Source organism: Melitaea cinxia, chromosome 22, assembly GCF_905220565.1.
Source record: "Melitaea cinxia chromosome 22, ilMelCinx1.1, whole genome shotgun sequence".
NCBI classification, from domain to species: domain Eukaryota; kingdom Metazoa; phylum Arthropoda; class Insecta; order Lepidoptera; family Nymphalidae; genus Melitaea; species Melitaea cinxia.
In genome coordinates this window covers 1,658,637-1,676,571 of record NC_059415.1, presented here as the reverse complement: position 1 = coordinate 1,676,571, position 17,935 = coordinate 1,658,637, and the positions used below count along the sequence as shown (strand labels likewise).

Sequence of the window (17,935 nt, the reverse complement as noted above, 5' to 3'; positions counted from 1 at the left end):
TAGTCACCTCTTACAACACCCACGGGAAGCGAGTGGGTGGCTATATTTTTACTACCGTAACCCCAGTGCACACTTAGGCTAAACGTCTCAAAATTCGCCTATCGAGAACAAATAGTAGCATTATATTTAACAGTTTATATAATATATTTTATGGTCGATAGTGGACCAAGTAATAATTCTCTATACCCCACTCTGCTAGTGTCACTTAGAATAATTACCGACTTAGAGTATTGGACATCGTCATTAAATTATATATTACTCATAAACTGGGGTCAGTTTTAATGCGCAAAGTTAACACAAGAGGGTCGCTCTCGGGATACCAATATTGAGGACTTCAATATTAGTTTTATTTGTTTATTGAAAAATTCAGAATTTATCATAATTGAACCGATGTTTTCATTTAAATGTAAAAAGGACACATTAAGAAAATTTTCCTCTTGTTATTCCCCTAATTCACGATGAAATTCGTGTGAATCCATGTTCCTTTATCTATTTATTTAGGATCAGTATTTGTTCACACCAATTACACAACAAAGTGAACTTAATCTACAATACAGCTAAGTGTTATAATTTCTTAAAGGGAACACCACATGCGATTCATATTTTCATCATTATCATAACTTACATTGTTTAAAAAAATGTAAAATAAATAGACTATTATTGATATAGCCTAAAAGACGCCCAAACTTAACTAAATGGACTTCAATTATAGCTTTCTAAGTATATTATTTAAGTTCCTAACCGCGCATTGATTATATTGTAAGCACTCATAAATGTCTCCCACTTTTGGGCATGTACCACATCCACTTTACACCCAAGCCAAACCCTAAACATCTCTCAAATTTTTTGCACAATATCCCACGATCTTTTTCTTCATCGCCGAGCAGGAAACCTCAAACTAAATATGAAAAAAAATCCAGTGTGCTTTAGACCTCACGACCGAAGTCAAACTTCTGCACAATAGGCCTGCACTGTGTCTAAGATATACGAAACGTAATTGGCTATGAGAGAAAGAAAATGTGTGCTCGCACCCCTCTCTTGCTCCGTTCTCGCCCGATCAAACTTTTCGTAACGCTCTCCTCACGCCTTCACCAGCTAACTCCCCAAGATAAGCGTACGTAAAAAATTTGTACGTCAAAAATACGTCACGTTAATCTCAAACAATGTATTCGTAACTTTATTCATCAAATGGTCAAAATAAACCTGTATCTTTAATATTAATTTCGACCAAACGAACGACGAATATTATCCTCGCCTTAGACGGGAACTGCAACTTTTAAATTTCGTCTTCTAGAAAATTCATTTATTACGTTAAGATGGCGCGATTCGGTTTGGAAAGAAAAAAGGGATTTGTTAAGAAAACTTTTCCTAAGTAACTATTCTTTGTTTCATCTAAACAATGGAACTTGAGAACCGTAATTGTAGCCTAAGGTTATATCGAGTCTTTAGTAATAGGCGTAATAAACTAAATGTAAAAATGTTATAAGATGTACAATTTCAACGTGCCTATGTAGTTTGAGAGAATTAAATTAAACACAGTATTTAATAGGTAATGTAAATATCACTATATATAAACCTTATATAAAATATTTTATAGTGCAGTTTAGACTAACTCGACATTCTTCTCACTTCTACTCACAAATTTAATAAATAACCTATCACAATTTCAATTAGAAGTATACTCACTCATATTATATTTAATACCCAAATGTTAATAATAATAATAATAATAATTTATTTCAGACATATGTCCATATTTTTGTTAGTTACATTTTTTCCTAAACTATGTTAGTTCCAACAATTGTGACAAATGACAAACAAACAAATTATACCAAGTCAAAAATCAATAAAAATAACACTAACATCAAAATCAACATACTAAAATTCAATCAAACCCAAAATTAAAATGATCACCAAATTCAATATTAAAATTCAATCAATATTACAATAATTAAAATTAAAAAATTAAAATAAATACTAAAATTCAAAATTCCAATAATAAAAATTTAAAAAAATCAATATTGAAATTCAATCAAAATTAAAATTAAAACTGAAATCTAAAATCATAATTCAATCAATAGAAAAGCTTCAGAAATAATAACTTATTCAATTTAAATTAAGTTTAAAAAATTTCAATATATTAAATTATCACAAATTATCACCGTAAAACCAAAATCAAAAATTAAAACTAAGAATCAAGACAAAATCGAAATTGAAATCAAAATTATAATTAAATGTCAGTTACAATAATTCTTAACAACTATGTTAGTTATAAAAAAAAAAAGTAAAAGCTATCAAAATTTATTTCTTTAAGTTAATCCATTTGAGCAAAATATAATTGTCTAGCCCGTTGGCGCAGTTTGTAGTGACCCTGCTTTCTGCTCCGAGGGTTGTGGGTTCGATTCCCACTCCGAGTCTGGGTGTAATATGATAAACATCAACTTCCGATTAAATTAAAAATTATCAAAATCGATACACCCAGTAAAAAGTTATTGCGGATTTTCGAGAGTTTCACTCGATTTCTCTGGGATCCTATCATCAGATCCTAGTTTCCTTATTATGGTACCAAACTAGGGATATCCCCTTTCCAACAAAAAAATAATTATCAAAATCGGTACATCCAGTAGAAAGTTATGCGGTATAATACAACGTAGGTCGACGAAAAAAGCGTCAAGTAAAAACGCATTATTAGATATAACTCGAAAAGAAGTTGTTATATCTCAGATAAATTTAAATGGGACCAATTGACACACACCACCTTTCGATTAAAAAAAAATTGTCGAAATCGGTCCACCCGGTCAAAAGTTCATAGCATGCATTTAAAAAAATACAGTCGAATTGAGAACCTCCTCCTTTTTTGGAAGTCGGTTAGTTATATAAATATTTGAGAGCAACAAGTGATTTTATATCAATAAGTATATAATCACATATAAGCGGAATAAAGTGGCCTTTAATGTTGATCCTATTACGATTCTTGTGGCTTCCTTGCTAAGGTTTTAATGCTCTAGTCCCAATTAAGTAATAATGCATGGAAACAAATCTCCCATTTTAATGGAAAGATAGAATACCTACAGTAGCTTAACCGGAAATAACAAATAGTTATGTTATAGCCAGCCCCTCTCTTCCTGTGGGTGTCGTAAGAGGCGACTAAGGGATAACACAGTTCCACTACCACCTTGGAACTTAAAAAGCCGACCAAAAGCGAGATAACCATCCAACCATCGGCTTTGGAATACACAGAACGAAGACGGGCAGCAGCGTTTTCGGTGCGACAAAGCCAACCCTGCGGTCATCAACCCGCCTGCCCAGCGTCGTGACTATGGACATAACACATGAGTTCACGCCATTTTTTTTTGGCGCGAGCTTGTGGAGGCCTATGTCCAGCAATGGACTGCAATAGGCTGAAATGATGACTCCAATTTTATTTATTTGTATAGATTACATACAAAATAATATAATGAAAATGAAGGATAAAATAAATAATGGACAATGAGGCACCTTATCGCTTAGAGATAGAATTAAAAAAAAAAAACAAAAAGGTCTTATAATCAATTTTTTTGTACATTCATACAAAAAAATAATAAACATAACACCCCCACAATTACGATCAAAATAATTATTACTATCTTAAAAGAAAATGATAAGAGAATCAAACATACTAGTTGATCCTGAAACATACACAAACTCGTTGCACAAGCAACAACAAGAAGAAGCACTCGTAATAACTCTTCGAAACGGTCACCGAGCGCAATATTTTCCAAAGTAAGATAACAATAACCGCATAAATTCCAATATGTCTACCTACGAACGCGAAATGAACTAGCGTTCTCTTAACAGTAGCACTTTGAAACTGTAATGGATATTCATTAACGAACTTACAATAGAGGCATGGCACTTAAAAACTTTATACACAAACAAAGAACAAGTATATTTTTGTATAAAATTCTTTGTTTACGAGATAAAGGAACGTAATAATGAAATTACTTCAAATTAAACAGCTACGGAATTTCAATTGATACTAAAATATTTATTTCAATACGTCTAAAGCAAGAATGTCTTAACAAATAAACGTAAGTCGATTTTATTGGGTTCTAAAGATTTAGTGGTCGTTTGAATCGATAACTTCTGTGTTTACTTTCATTCCAATTTCCTTCGCACCTGAAGTTTACCTGAAGTCTCTTTGTATCTGTTTATTATAACACTTTGTTTACTTTCGCTCTTAATAGATGCAATAATAAATGATATAATAAATGGAATAATAAATGATATATTGTTTCATTTTACAGTTATGTTTTTTTTTTAATTATTAATACATTATAATTATTTTCATTTTAATCCCCGCTCACAAGAGGCATTTGTATTGACCATATGAACTTGTGGAGGCCTATGTCCAGCAATGAACTACGATAGGCTGAACTGACTGACTGATGTAGACGTTTGTCGTGGTCTGAGCGTTTGTACTTGTGTTTTGTGTGTGTTTCCGGACCCCCGACACAGGACAAAATTCTACTGGGGGCCGTTGAGTGTGAAGCGTTTTTTTTTTTAAATTATTTATTATTATCTGCCAATCCGTTGTGGAACGGCGTGTTGGGTTAAGCTCCAATCCTCCAATATTGATAAAGAGCCCCATGCCCAGCTGTGGGATATTAACGCCTGAAGCGAATCGTTTATCCACAAAATGTAGTTTAAGAACATGGCAGTAATATTACTAGAAACGTAACGTAAATGAAATGCGCTAGACTTCCAAAAATTATTAATTTAGTTCTACGATAGCCACGCCTACCTGCAGATTAAGTTCAAAAATCGGCCTTTTAACTTCCAACAGTGTGATTTAAAACATATGAATTAATACAATCAGTCGGGCGGTCTCAATGACCCAATAGCCTTGAATTGGGCAATTTCATTCCAATTCACACGTTAACCAAGTTGATTGCCTATTTGATCAAATTTTACGGAAAATAGTTTCACGTGGCAGTCATTTAGGGCACAAGATTCTGGTCGACCGTTCGTATACAGTTAGCTCACTAGCTTTAGACAGATATATAGATATAGGTACTCTGACAAAAATCTACGTAAAGCAGTAACTAGTACTACCGTTACATCGAATATTAGATTAAAAAAAGCGTCATAAGATATTCATCCCTATTATAAATCCTTATCTTGTCCCTTTCGAAAATAACACATTTGTTTCTCTGATGCTTCATGGCCATTAATGGTATGGTTGCTTTAGACTTTTGCTTCTACGGTGACTGATGAAAGACCTTCGAAATTGTTCTAAAAATTTATTACCTTACCCATTTAAAAAAAGCGCGAGTGTGCTTTAGACCACAGCTCCTACAGTAATATACGGAACATAACTCTTCCTTTTTCTTTCTTCATTAACTTATATCTCCCTCTCAACTTCCGTTCGTCCCGCCTGATCACACTTTTCGGAGTAAGCTGGTGAATATGAAAAACAAAACTAAACAACTAAAATCAGAAAAATATTTTCAAACAATATTTTCAAATCTAGTTTTATTTTTAACCGACTACAAAAAAAGGATGAGGTTCTCAATGCGACTGTATTTTTTAGCCGACGTCAAAAAAGGAGGAGTTTACTCAATTCGACTCGGATAACTTCGTCGTTTATGAACCGATTTTGATAATTCTTTTTTTGTTAGAAAGAAGATATTCCAAGGGTAGTACTATGATAAGGAAACCAGGATCTGATGATGGAATCCCAGAGAAATCGAGGGTAACCCTCGAAAATCTTAGTGCCGACTGTTGCGTTTATTAATTTTTTTCGTCTACTTGCGTTGTAGAATTATTAATTATTATTTATGAATTGGCGATGTAATTGAAGTCGGTTTTTTTTTCGTTTGCGAGTATTAAATTTCAATGCAATGTGTGCAATTATTAAATTTCTTACATAAATAAAGAAAAAATATTCTTAAACCAATTTACTTTTTTTTAATTTAAAACTGTATAACACACTTAACCCATACATTTAAAAAATTAACGTAATAAAAAGAGCGCAAAGACGATCTTATAAGTGATATTTCAACTGAGGTAGGATACAGCCCGACTGGGGAAGTACCTTACAGAAAATCACAGCTAAATAATACTGTTTTCAAGTTGTGTTCCTGTGGTGAGTATCAGAGCTCCTGGGGGGTAAGTTCGGCAACCATTATTAAAATCAAAATAATTGTATTCAAGTAGGTCAAAAGCATCTTCGAATATTCATCTTACAAATAATTATTAACGAATTAAGAACAGGCTTCTGTCTTGGTAATATCTCGAGAACCTTTAACAAATAACAAACGTACATAATCTTTTAATATTAATTAAATTTCAACAACTCCTCAACAAATGTATTTACATTCTTTGTCTAAACATAGTTTTAGACATCCATTGTCTAAATCGCTGTTAAAATTTGAAGAAAATATTCCGATAACAATATTCTAATTGCAAAAACATTATAAAATAAACAAGAAAACAACTAACGATGCTTACCAACGAGAAAGCTTACAATCTTCTGAAAGTGTTATAAAAAACCATAAAAAATATAAACTGGGAAAAAGTAAGACGGGAGAGCGAAAGATAACACCAAGTAAGCAGTATTTACAAGTTGCGAGGTAAACGCTAGTTCATATTGAACAACGCATTTAATAATTCTTATTTACACGAATGTTTTCTTTATCGACTTTTCCTTTTAACTGACTGCAAAAAAGGAAGAGGTCTTCAATTCGACTGTACATTTTTTTGGGTCTTACCGCAGAAATTTTTACTGAGTAAACCGATTTTTATGATTATTTTTCAATCGAAATTATGCTTGTCATCTTAATTTTTAACAAGATTTTACAAGTATTTTTAACCGACTTCCAAAAAAGGAGGAGGTTCTCAATTCGACTGTATTTTTTTTTATGTATGTTACATCAGAACTTTTGACCGGGTGGACCGATTTCGACAAATTTTATTTTAATCGAAAGGTGGTGTGTGCCAATTGGCCCCATTTAAATTTATTTGAGATCTAACAACTACTTTTCGAGTTATATCTAATAATGAGTTTTTATTTGACGCTTTTTTCGTCGACCTACGTTTTATTATGCCGCATAACTTTCTACTAGATGTACCGATTTTGATAATTCTTATTTTGTTGGAAAGAGGATATCCCTAGTTCGGTACCGTGATAAGAAACCAGGATCTGATGATGGGATCCCAGATAAAACGAGGGAAACTCTCGAAAATCCGCAATAACTTTTTACTGGGTGTACCGATTTGGATAATTTTTGATTTAATCGAAAGCTGATGTTTATTATGTGGTCACATATAAATTTTATCGAGATCTGATTACTACTTTTTGAGTAATCTTTGATAACGCGTAATTATTTGACTATTTTTTCGTCGATCTACGTTGTATTACTCGTCGATGTAATTGAAGTCGGTTTTTTTTCGTTTGCGAGCAAACACAATTATTATCTGAGTTATCTCTGATAATGCATATTTACTTGATTATTTTTTCGTACACGTACGTTGTATTATTTGTCGATGCAATTGAAGTCAGTTTTTTTTTCGTTTATGAGCGAACACAATTAATGTAACAAGGTCTTTCTATTTACTTGTTCGGTCTACAATATATTACCCTGAGTGTCTTTCCAATTCTCCTCAGTAGAATTTGTATTCTGAATCGGTGGTAGCTTGTATAAGAAATTTATTACAGTCTCATCCAATTAAAATTTAAAAAATAACGAATCAAAGCGCTTTGAAAGCATACCTACTTAAATACAGAAAATTTTGATTTTGATTATTGCGTTAAGTATTATTTGCAAATGTTACTAAGATCCTGTTAGGACATACTTATGGCCTTACTGTCTAGACTGTACCAAATCTAAATTCTAATTAAATATTTTAGGACTTTTTCTAGTTTTAGTCTAATTCCGTATGTCGCAGCAACTGACTATTGGTCTGAAAATTTCAGATTCGATCTCTACTTATGACAGATAATCTATTATTTATATAAATAAAAATGAATGTTGCTAAGCGCATAACTCGAAAACGGCGCAACCAGTTCGGCTAATTTATTTTTTTGTATATTTCTTAAGGCCTATAAACGGAAGGTTTATAAACTAAAAAAAAAATACTATTAACTTTTGACAGAACGAAATTTATCCGAGCAGCTAGGGTAGAATAAACAGCGTTTATTTTAGATGGTTTAACATTGGTGAAACCGCATGAAAATCCGTCTAGTAGATTTTGAGGGAATCGATCACATACATTTTGGGGACTTTGTTTTATAATACACTCAGGGCCGCCGTAAGCGGGCGTGCAAAGCGTGCACCGCACACGGGCGGCACGCCCAGGGGGCGGCAAAACGAGCGACTCATACCTAATTCTAGTCATTGTACCCCTGGCCGGTCGACTCCTACTTAGGGCCCGGGGGATGACGGAGTTACCACTAAGCTCCTTAAAGCCGCAGGGCGACCTGTCCTAAAAGCCTTGGCAAGACTCTTTAACGCCGTCATCCACCGAGATACCACACCGGAGCCGTGGTGCAGGAGTGTGGTGGTGCTGTTCTTTAAGAGAGGCGATAAGTCTCTGTTGAAGAATTACAGACCGATCTCACTTCTGAGCCACGTCTATAAGTTTTCGAGGGTTGTTACGAATCGTCTCGCCAGAGAACTCGACGAATTCCAACCACTGGAGCAGGCTGTGTTTCGAAATTGCTACAGCACCGTGGACCACATCCATACTGTTCGGCAGATTATCCAAAAGACGGAAGAATATAATCAACCGCTGTGTATGGCATTTGTGGACTACGAGAAAGCCTTCGACTCTGTCGAGACCTGGGCTGTCCAGGACTCTCTGCAGAGATGTCATATCGACTGGCGATATATCGAGATACTGAAATGCATGTACGACGCGGCGACGATGACCGTTCATGTCCAGGACCAGAGAACAGGACCTATTTCCCTCCGGCGTGAGGTAAGACAGGGAGAAGTAATATCACCGAAACTGTTTACCACTGCACTGGAGGATGTCTTTAAGACCTTAGATTGGGGAGAACGAGGCATTAACGTCAACGGTGAATTCATCTCTCACCTTCGTTTCACCGACGATATTGTCATCTTTGCGGAGCCGTTCGATGAGTTAGGCCACATGCTGGCCCGCCTAAACGAGTCCTCCCGACGTGTCGGTTTCTGTATGAACTTGGACAAAACGAAAGTTATGTTTAACAACCAAATCATACCGAGACCGGTATCAGTCGATGGTACCCTTCTCGAAGTTGTTCAGGATTATATTTACCAAGGCCATACTATCCAACTAGGCCGCAACAACTTCGAGAAAGAAGCCGACAGGAGGATTCGGTTGGGCTGGGCGGTGTTTGGCATGCTTCGTCGAGTCTTCACTTCGAAGATTCCGCAATGCTTGAAGACAAAAGTCTTCGAGCAATGCGTCCTGCCTATGTTAACATAAGGAGCCGAGACGTGGACACTGACGAAGGGATTGGTCCACAAATTTAAAGTCGCGCATCGTGCAATGGAACGGGCTATGCTTGGGGTTTCTCTCAAAGATAAGATTAGAAATGAGTTTATCCACGAGAGAACGAAAGCAACCGACATAGCCCACAGAATTAGCAAGTTGAAGTGGCAGTGGGCTGGTCATCTTGTGTCGCAGGACCGATGGCCGTTGGAGTAGACGGGTCCTGGAGTGGAGACCGCCTCTTGTCAAATGCAGCGTAGGACGTCCTCCGGCCCTTGGACCGACGATTTACGTAAGATTGCCGGTGTAGGCTGGATGAAGATTGCGAAAAGCGGGATGTCTGGCGCGAACTTGGGGTGGCCTATGTCCAGCAGTAGACTGCATAGGCTGAAGTGATGATGATGACGTATTTGGCTTTTTTAGCAATAACTTATTAAATTATTCCAATGATAGTTAATAAAACATTGTAAAGATTTAAATCTGAAACTTAAAGATAGTTCAAGTAGTCAATCAGACATTGACGGTATTGGTTTATTTCATGAAATCATTGCACTAAAGTTGCATTTTACAGAAAACCAGTCTAATGATCCACAAACCTCATTACAATATCTTTTTACCAATGACTTAATTTCAACATTTCCGAACACAGCAATAGCGCTAAGAATATTATTTACACTGCCAGTTTCAGTTGCATCTGGTGAAAGGTCCTTTTCAAAATTAAAAATGATCAAAAATTATTTAAGATCAACAATGCTTCAGCAAAGACTAAGTTATTTAGGTATAGTTTCAATTGAACATGAAATTTTAGACAGTTTGGATACAAGAAAGTTGATAGAAGATTTCGATAGATAGTCGTTGGGCGGCATAATCGGTATTGCACGCGGGCGACGACACGGCTAGCGGCGGGCCTGAATACACTAACTGTTGCCCGCGACTACGTCCGCGTGGTTATGAAGATATGTATTGCTATTAAGATGCTTAATGCATTTTTTTTTATTTCATTCACTTGAAATGCTTATATCACACTGAGTAACTTTTTAAAAGGCACAATTTAGTATAATTTAATAGTTATTTTTATAAAACCTAAAAAATTTAATAGTTATTTTTTTAAAAGCACGTTGGCGCATTGGCGTGTTGGCGTGTTGGCGTGTTGGCACATTGGCGTGTTGGCGTGTTGGCGCATTGGCGTATTGGCGAGTTGGCGTATTGGCGTGTTGGCGTATTGGCGTGTTGGCGTGTTGGCATGTTGGCGTGTTGGACTGTTGGCGTGTTGGCACATTGGCGTGTTGGCGAGTTGGCGCATTGGCGTATTGGCGTGTTGGCGTGTTGGCGTGTTGACGTGTTGGCGTGTTGGGGTTTAGGTGTGTTGGGGTGTTGGGGTGTTGGCGTATTGGCGTATTGGCGTATTGGCGTATTGGCGTGTTGGGGTGTTGGCGTATTGGCGTGTTGGGGTGTTGGCGTGTTGGTGTATTGGTGTGTTGGCATGTTTTTTTTTTTTTTTTTAGTTATGTGATATATCCACAGGCTTATTATGCCCGTGCTTTTGTTATTCCATATATTGTTATTATTATTTTTTTTTTTAACATGCATCGGTACTTCACCGCAACTTAGAATCCAGAAGCCTTAATAACTAGTCTTAAAATTTCAAATTTCTAAAAGTCGACGCGAGTCCACTGACCAAGAATATTCTACATATTGCTTATTTTATATTCTTATATACTAATTATTTTTATTATATTTACACTTATTTGCTAACTAAAATATATGTACACTTATTTTCTAACTACAATATATGTACACTTATTTGCTACTTACAATGTACACTTAACCTATGTTATTGTTAGTAGTTAGGTACTTTTTTTTTTTGTGGTTAGGAATCGTTTTGTCCATTTAAATTTATTTTTTTTTTTAATTTTTTTTTATTAATATATTATATGACTAATCCTATCTTATTAAGTAAATATATAAAGCCTTATCATTACAATTACATTATCCTATTCCTATACTATTACATTCAATTTTATTATTTATATTACTTACTTTACACTTTTATCTACGCATAATTTATACTTACAATACAATAATGTCTTCACACCTCTACATTTTTCAACATTTTGAGCACATTCTCAATGACGGCAGCATCTCTATGGTGAATGGCCATCTTGAGACTATGCTCAAGGATTTTCTTGTCCGTCATCTCCGCTGCCCTCGCCACAAAGCGACCAATTGCGTCGTCACGGTCGTCGGTGTAATAGACACAGGTGTTGGTGTGTCTAGTCACCGCGACTACAGCGTGCGAAACGCTGTCGTGGATCTTGAGCCTCCTTGTATTTGTCTGGAGGACGATGACGTCCTCATAGGTCTGGCCCTGCGCCTCATGAATGGTTAAGACGCGCGATCCCTCACCGGACCCGTATCCCTGGTCAGTCAGCAATCTCTTCTCCTCTTGCGTAAATACCAGGTACAGGGTTCGGTCCCTTCCTACAGGAATGCGCGCGCCTGTGAGACTCTCCACTCGCAAAGATCGGATCTTTGTGCTTGAGCTGTACACGGACTTGTAAACCTCACTGATGGCAAAGGCGACATCTTTGGGGTTACGATGCGTGCACGACAACTCGCACGAAATAGTCGTTATAAGGGTTGGTCTACAATACCGCATTTCGAACAGGTTATCCCTGTCGATGTACGGCAGTTGGTTTATGTCTCCGATGAGGACTACCTTCTCAGCTCCCGATAGTCGGGCGGCCATTACTATGGCTCCGAAATGGTTCATGAGGGCTTCGTCCACCGTTAGGCGGTTGATTTTTAAACCCTCACGGAAGCCATTTACCAGAACGGAGGCCATAGTACGTACCCTTTGCTTGACCTTGTTACCATAGCGGTGCACCAGTTTTTCTTTTAGATCTTTAGCCGCCTCGACTGTGGTCGTAATCACGACTTCCGTGTCCCCATCGAAGTCCCTGACTATTCGGGTTGTCTTGCCGCATCCTGGTACCCCGTTTATCCACTCCAGTGATGGTAGTTCCCAGGTCACGTACGATAAGCCGGCTTCGGCCCGGTCGCCCGTGATGGTTTTTGCCATCCGTAGCATCCGGTCGCCCAGCATTACTTTCGTGCATCTCGCCACTACCACCACCGGGTCCCCTTCGGGTGTTTCAAAGGTTTGCGACTCCTCGTCATTACCCTCAGACTCGACCGCGCTCACGAAGCCTGCTGTGATGTTATATGCGGCCATATACCTACCCGACATCTTGCCCTTGAGTATTTGTCGGGTATCACTGTTGTATATGGCTGCTTCGGCTTCTTCGAGTTCCACCTCCAGTAATCTTTGGTGATCGTACTGGTAGGCCTGCATGATCTTTTTGCAGGTGGCCAAGCTTACCTCGCGGTTTGCCTTAATAATGGCCAGGAACTCGATTAGGGCATTTTCCGCGTGTTGAAGCGGTGTGGACGCCGGTCGAAGTCTCGGTGGTGATACTTGTCCCATATCGGCCCTAGTTCGAGCGGCCGGTGACGCCGCTGGTTGCCTCGGACTATTGTCTTTGGTGAACCTGCTCAGCGCCTCCGATAGTCGCTCTCCCTGTCCAGCCTTTTTGGGAGAGGGGTGATGGGGAAGCTTACTTTGCTTCGGGGAGATGGTTGCCTGGATAAATGTCGCCAATGACATCGAGCTCGGCTTAGATTTGGGTGCGGCCGTTGCCCTACGTTGTTCCACCTTCTGGGCCTCGACCTTTAGTTGTAGGCGCTCCGAGTCGCTCGGTGCGGCTTCCCCGAGAGCCGGCGATGCAGAGGGTGAAGGTGATTTTGATTTTGGTCTTAAGTAACCAAGGTCCTCCCCCCTGTCTTCGTAGACAATGACCTCACTGTTCTTGGAGGCCATTAGGCAACCGTACCTATCTGGCGTGTTGGACTGTTGACGTGTTGGCGTGTTGGCGCATTGGCGTGTTGGCGCATTGGCGTGTTGGCGTGTTGGCGTGTTGGCGTGTTGGCGTATTGGCACATTGGCGTGTTGGCGCATTGGCGTATTGGCGTGTTGGCGTATTGGCATGTTGGCGTGTTGGACTGTTGGCGGGTTGGCGTGTTGGCGCATTGGCGTGTTAGCGTTTTGGCGTGTTGGCGTATTGGCGTGTTGGCGTATTGGCACATTAGCGTGTTAGCGTTTTGGCGTGTTGGCGTATTGGCGTGTTGGCGTATTGGCACATTAGCGTGTTGGCGTATTGGCGCGTTGGCGTATTAGCGTGTTGGCATGTTGGCGTGTTGGACTGTTGGCGTATCGGCGTGTTAGCGTGTTGGCGTATTGGCGTGTTGGCGTATTGGCGTGTTGGCATGTTGGCGTGTTGGACTGTTGGCGTATTGGCGTATTAGCGTGTTGGAGTGTTGGTGTGTTGGCGTGTTGGCGTATTGGAATGTTGGAGTATTGACCTGTTGACGTGTTGGCGTGTTGGCGCATTGGCGTGTTGGCGTTTTGGCGTGTTGGCGTGTTGACGTATTGGCGTGTTGGCGTTTTGGCGTGTTGGCGTGTTGGCGTATTGGCGTGTTGGCGTATTGGCGTGTTGGCGTATTGGCGTATTGGCATGTTGGTGTGTTGGCGTGTTGCCGTGTTGGCGTATTGGCACATTGGCGTGTTGCCGTATTGGCACATTGGTGTGTTGGCGCATTGGCGTATTGGCGTGTTGGCGTATTGGTGTGTTGGCATGTTGGCGTGTTGGACTGTTGGCGTATTGGCGTGTTGGCGCATTGGCGTGTTGGTGGTTTGGCGTGTTGGCGTATTGGCGTGTTGGCGTATTGGCACATTAGCGTGTTGGCGTATTGGCGTGTTGGCGTATTAGCGTGTTGGCATGTTGGCGTGTTGGCGCATTGGCGTGTTGGCGTATTGGCACATTGGCTTGTTGGCGCATCGGCGTATTGGCGTGTTGGCGTATTGGTGTGTTGGCATGTTGGCGTGTTGGACTGTTGGCGTGTTGGCGTGTTGGCGCATTGGTGTGTTGGCGTTTTGGCGTTTTGGCGTGTTGGCGTGTTGGCGTGTTGGCGTGTTGGCGTATTGGCACATTGGCGTGTTGGCGCATTGGCGTATTGGCGTGTTGACGTGTTGGCGTTTTAGCGTATTGGCACATTGGCGTGTTGGCGTATTGGCGTGTTTAAGTTAAGCGGACAATAAAAAAAATGTCGATGTTTCCGATTTTAGTAATTTTCCAATATGCAACGAAACAAAACTAATGAATGAAAACTATTGCTAGCGGGCGTCAGATGTAGCCCGGACGACGACCACTGACTACTCCGCTCAGTCAGGCGTTATACACATTATATAATTTATATGTAGAAAGCCGATAGAAATAACTCTAGAAGAAGCCTCTTCCAGCTAACCTGCGGTAGTTGTTTTATTTATTTTTTATTTTATTACTGGACTTTCATTTGGACAAAATATCTGTGTTGTTACGGCAATAAAATATATAGACGCCCCCTATCTTCTCGTGGGTGTCGTAAGAGGCGACTAAGAGATAACATAGTTCCACTACCACCTTGGAACTTAAAAAGCCGACCGGTGGCGGGATAACCATCCAAATGCTGGATTTGAAATACACAGGCTGAAGACGGACAGCAGTGTCTTCGGTGCGACAAAGCCATCCCTGCGGTCACCAATCCGCCTACCCACTGTGGTGGCTATGGCAAACTCACATGAGGAGCTTGCACTTGCGGAGGCCTATGTCCAGCAGTAGACTGTATCAAGCTAAAGTGAGGATGATGATGATGAACACGGAATCGACATCTGTTTAAGCGTTATATCAAGTCAGTCAGTCAGTCCACTGCTGCACAAAGGCCTCACTGAGTTCGCGCAAGACAACCCGGTTTTCCGCAATATAACAATATACAGGGTGGCCGATCACTTGACGTCATAAAAAAAAAATTTAGGTCCGGTATGTTGTGGGGTATCCGAATCACCCCCATGTATGTTACGCAATTTTTTATAGTTTAGGAGTTATGAGTTTTTTTCGATTTTATGAGAAATTTCGACTTGACCATCTTAAAAAATTTGTTAAAAAAAAAAGAAAAATTTTTTTTAGAGTTTTATTTTTTGCAACTGAATTCGCATAAGTTGTACTTTTATGCATAAAATAATCAGCTTCGTAGCTTTGATGAAAGTTATGAAAATGTTGGTCTAAAGTCAAAAATCTACGTTCCGTGAATTAGGACTTAAATTTTCAACTTTAAATTAAAAATCTAAACAGGTGACCTTATGATTTCTTAGTTAGTTTTAAAAATGCGCTAGACTCTCAGCTTTCATAATAATAATAAAAAAGCCGTACTTAGTATGGAAAATTTGGCTTAAATGGGTCTTCAAAGACAGCAAGGTGGAGAATTCTTAAAATTAGCCTATTGATTAAAAAAAGTTTTTTATCATTCCTAAGGCTAATTAATGATTAGAAAATGCTGGAAACCTATTGTGTTGGTTGGATAAGAAAAGTTTAAGGCTTTTTAGTAAGAACAAGATCATAATGTTAAAATCATTTAATATTTTTAAAATTTATAATAAATGTTCAACGTGCAGTTTTCCCGGCAAACTTCCAGTGAAACTGAAAATCTCATCAAAATCGGCTTAGTCGTTCCGTAAACCTTCCTCTTGAAGCCCTCTTTCCATTGGTAAAACCGAATAAAAAGCCGTTCAGTAAATTTTGAGGGAATCGATCACATACACTTTTGGGGACTTATTGTTATAATACACTAACTGTTGCCTGCGACTACGTTCGCGTGATTATGAAGATATGCATTACTATCAAGATGTCTAAGCAAATTATTTTTTTATTTCAGTCACTTGAAATGCTTATCACGCTGAGTAATTTTTTAAAAGGCACAATTTAGTATAATTTATTAGTTATTTTTATAAAACCTCTCTATACAACACATTTTTAGTTTTATTTTCAGGCTGCAGTATAAATAACCTAGCAGGGGAACTTATAGCTGCTGTATATGTTTCATACAAACTATCAACCCCAATCTAACGCCCTTAGCAGTGGCATATCAAAAAATCCGTTCTTAGCGGACGTTTACTAACTATAATCTACCTCCCTGCTAAATTTCATCTTTGTCCATCCTGGATAGATGGACCATCCAGCGGTTTTTGAGTTCTCGTGACGAGTGAGTCAGTGACCTTTCTCTTTTATATATATAGATTACGATGCATTATTTGGACTCCTTTTCACCATCTATAGAGCATAGATTTTAAATTTCGTCTCTTACTTTAAAAACATAGGCCTTTCATACAAACTTCCGACCCCCGTTTTATCCTCTTAGGTGTCGAGTTTCGTAAAATTCGTTCTTAGCGGATGTTTACGTCCTATACAAAACTTACTTGCCAAATTTCAAGTATGTAGGTGTTATAGTTTCGGAGATTTCGTGATGAGTGAGTCAACCTACCATCCCCTGTTTTAACCCTAAAAGGGAGTTGATTTCTAAAGATACATTATTTAGACACCTTCTCACCTTCTATAGAGCATACATTTTAAATTTCGAGTCTCTTACTTCAAAAACATAGGATTTTCATACAAACTTCCAACCCCCGTTTCACCCCCTTAGGGGTCGAGTTTCGTGAAATCCGTTCTTAGCGGATGTGTACGTCTTATAAGGAGCCTACCTGCCAAATTTCAAGTTTGTAGGTGTTATAGTTTCGGAGATTTCGTGATGAGTGACCTTTCGCTTTTATATAATGTATAGACTAGCTGTGCCTGCGGCTTCGCCCGCGTTGAAATCAGTGTGTCACAAAGTTTTCCCGGCAAACTTCCAGTGAAACTCTCATCAAAATCGGCTTAGCCGTTCCGTAAACCTTCCTCTTGAAGCTCTCTCTCCATTGGTGAAACCGCATGAAAATCCGTCTAGTAGATTTTGAGGGAATCGATCACATACATTTTGGGGACTTTGTTTTATAATACACTAACTGTTGCCCGCGACTACGTCCGCGTGGTTATGAAGATATGTATTGCTATTAAGATGCTTAATGCAATTTTTTTTATTTCAGTCACTTGAAATGCTTATATCACACTGAGTAACTTTTTAAAAGGCACAATTTAGTACAATTTAATAGTTATTTTTATAAAACCTCTCTATATACCACATTTTTAGATTTATTTTCAAGATGCAGTATAAATAATCTAGCAGGCTAACTTATAGCTGCTGTATATGTTTCATACAAACTGTCAACCCCAATCAAAGCCCCTTAACGGTGGAATATCGCAAAATCCGTTCTTAGCGGACGTCTCCTAACTATAATCTAATTTCAAATTTAATCTTTGTCCATCCTGGATGGATGGACCATCCAGCGGTTTTTGAGTTCTTATAGATTACAAAATAGTACTCCTCTTTTCAGCGGAAATATTCCATTTTTGAGGACTTTTTCGAAGTTTATTTTAACGTTATTATTTTTATTGTTTCGCTAAGAATTTATTTCGTCTCATGTTTCTAAGGTTTTCCTAAGTTTTCCTCA

The 17,935-nt window shown here is 38.7% G+C and overlaps 1 long non-coding RNA gene across 1 annotated transcript in view; it reads right to left on the bottom strand.

The window, feature by feature from the left end:
* The window catches only part of LOC123664697, a 129,561-nt gene that overhangs the window by 66,396 nt on the left and 45,230 nt on the right, over positions 1-17,935 (bottom strand). The window lies entirely within an intron of this gene.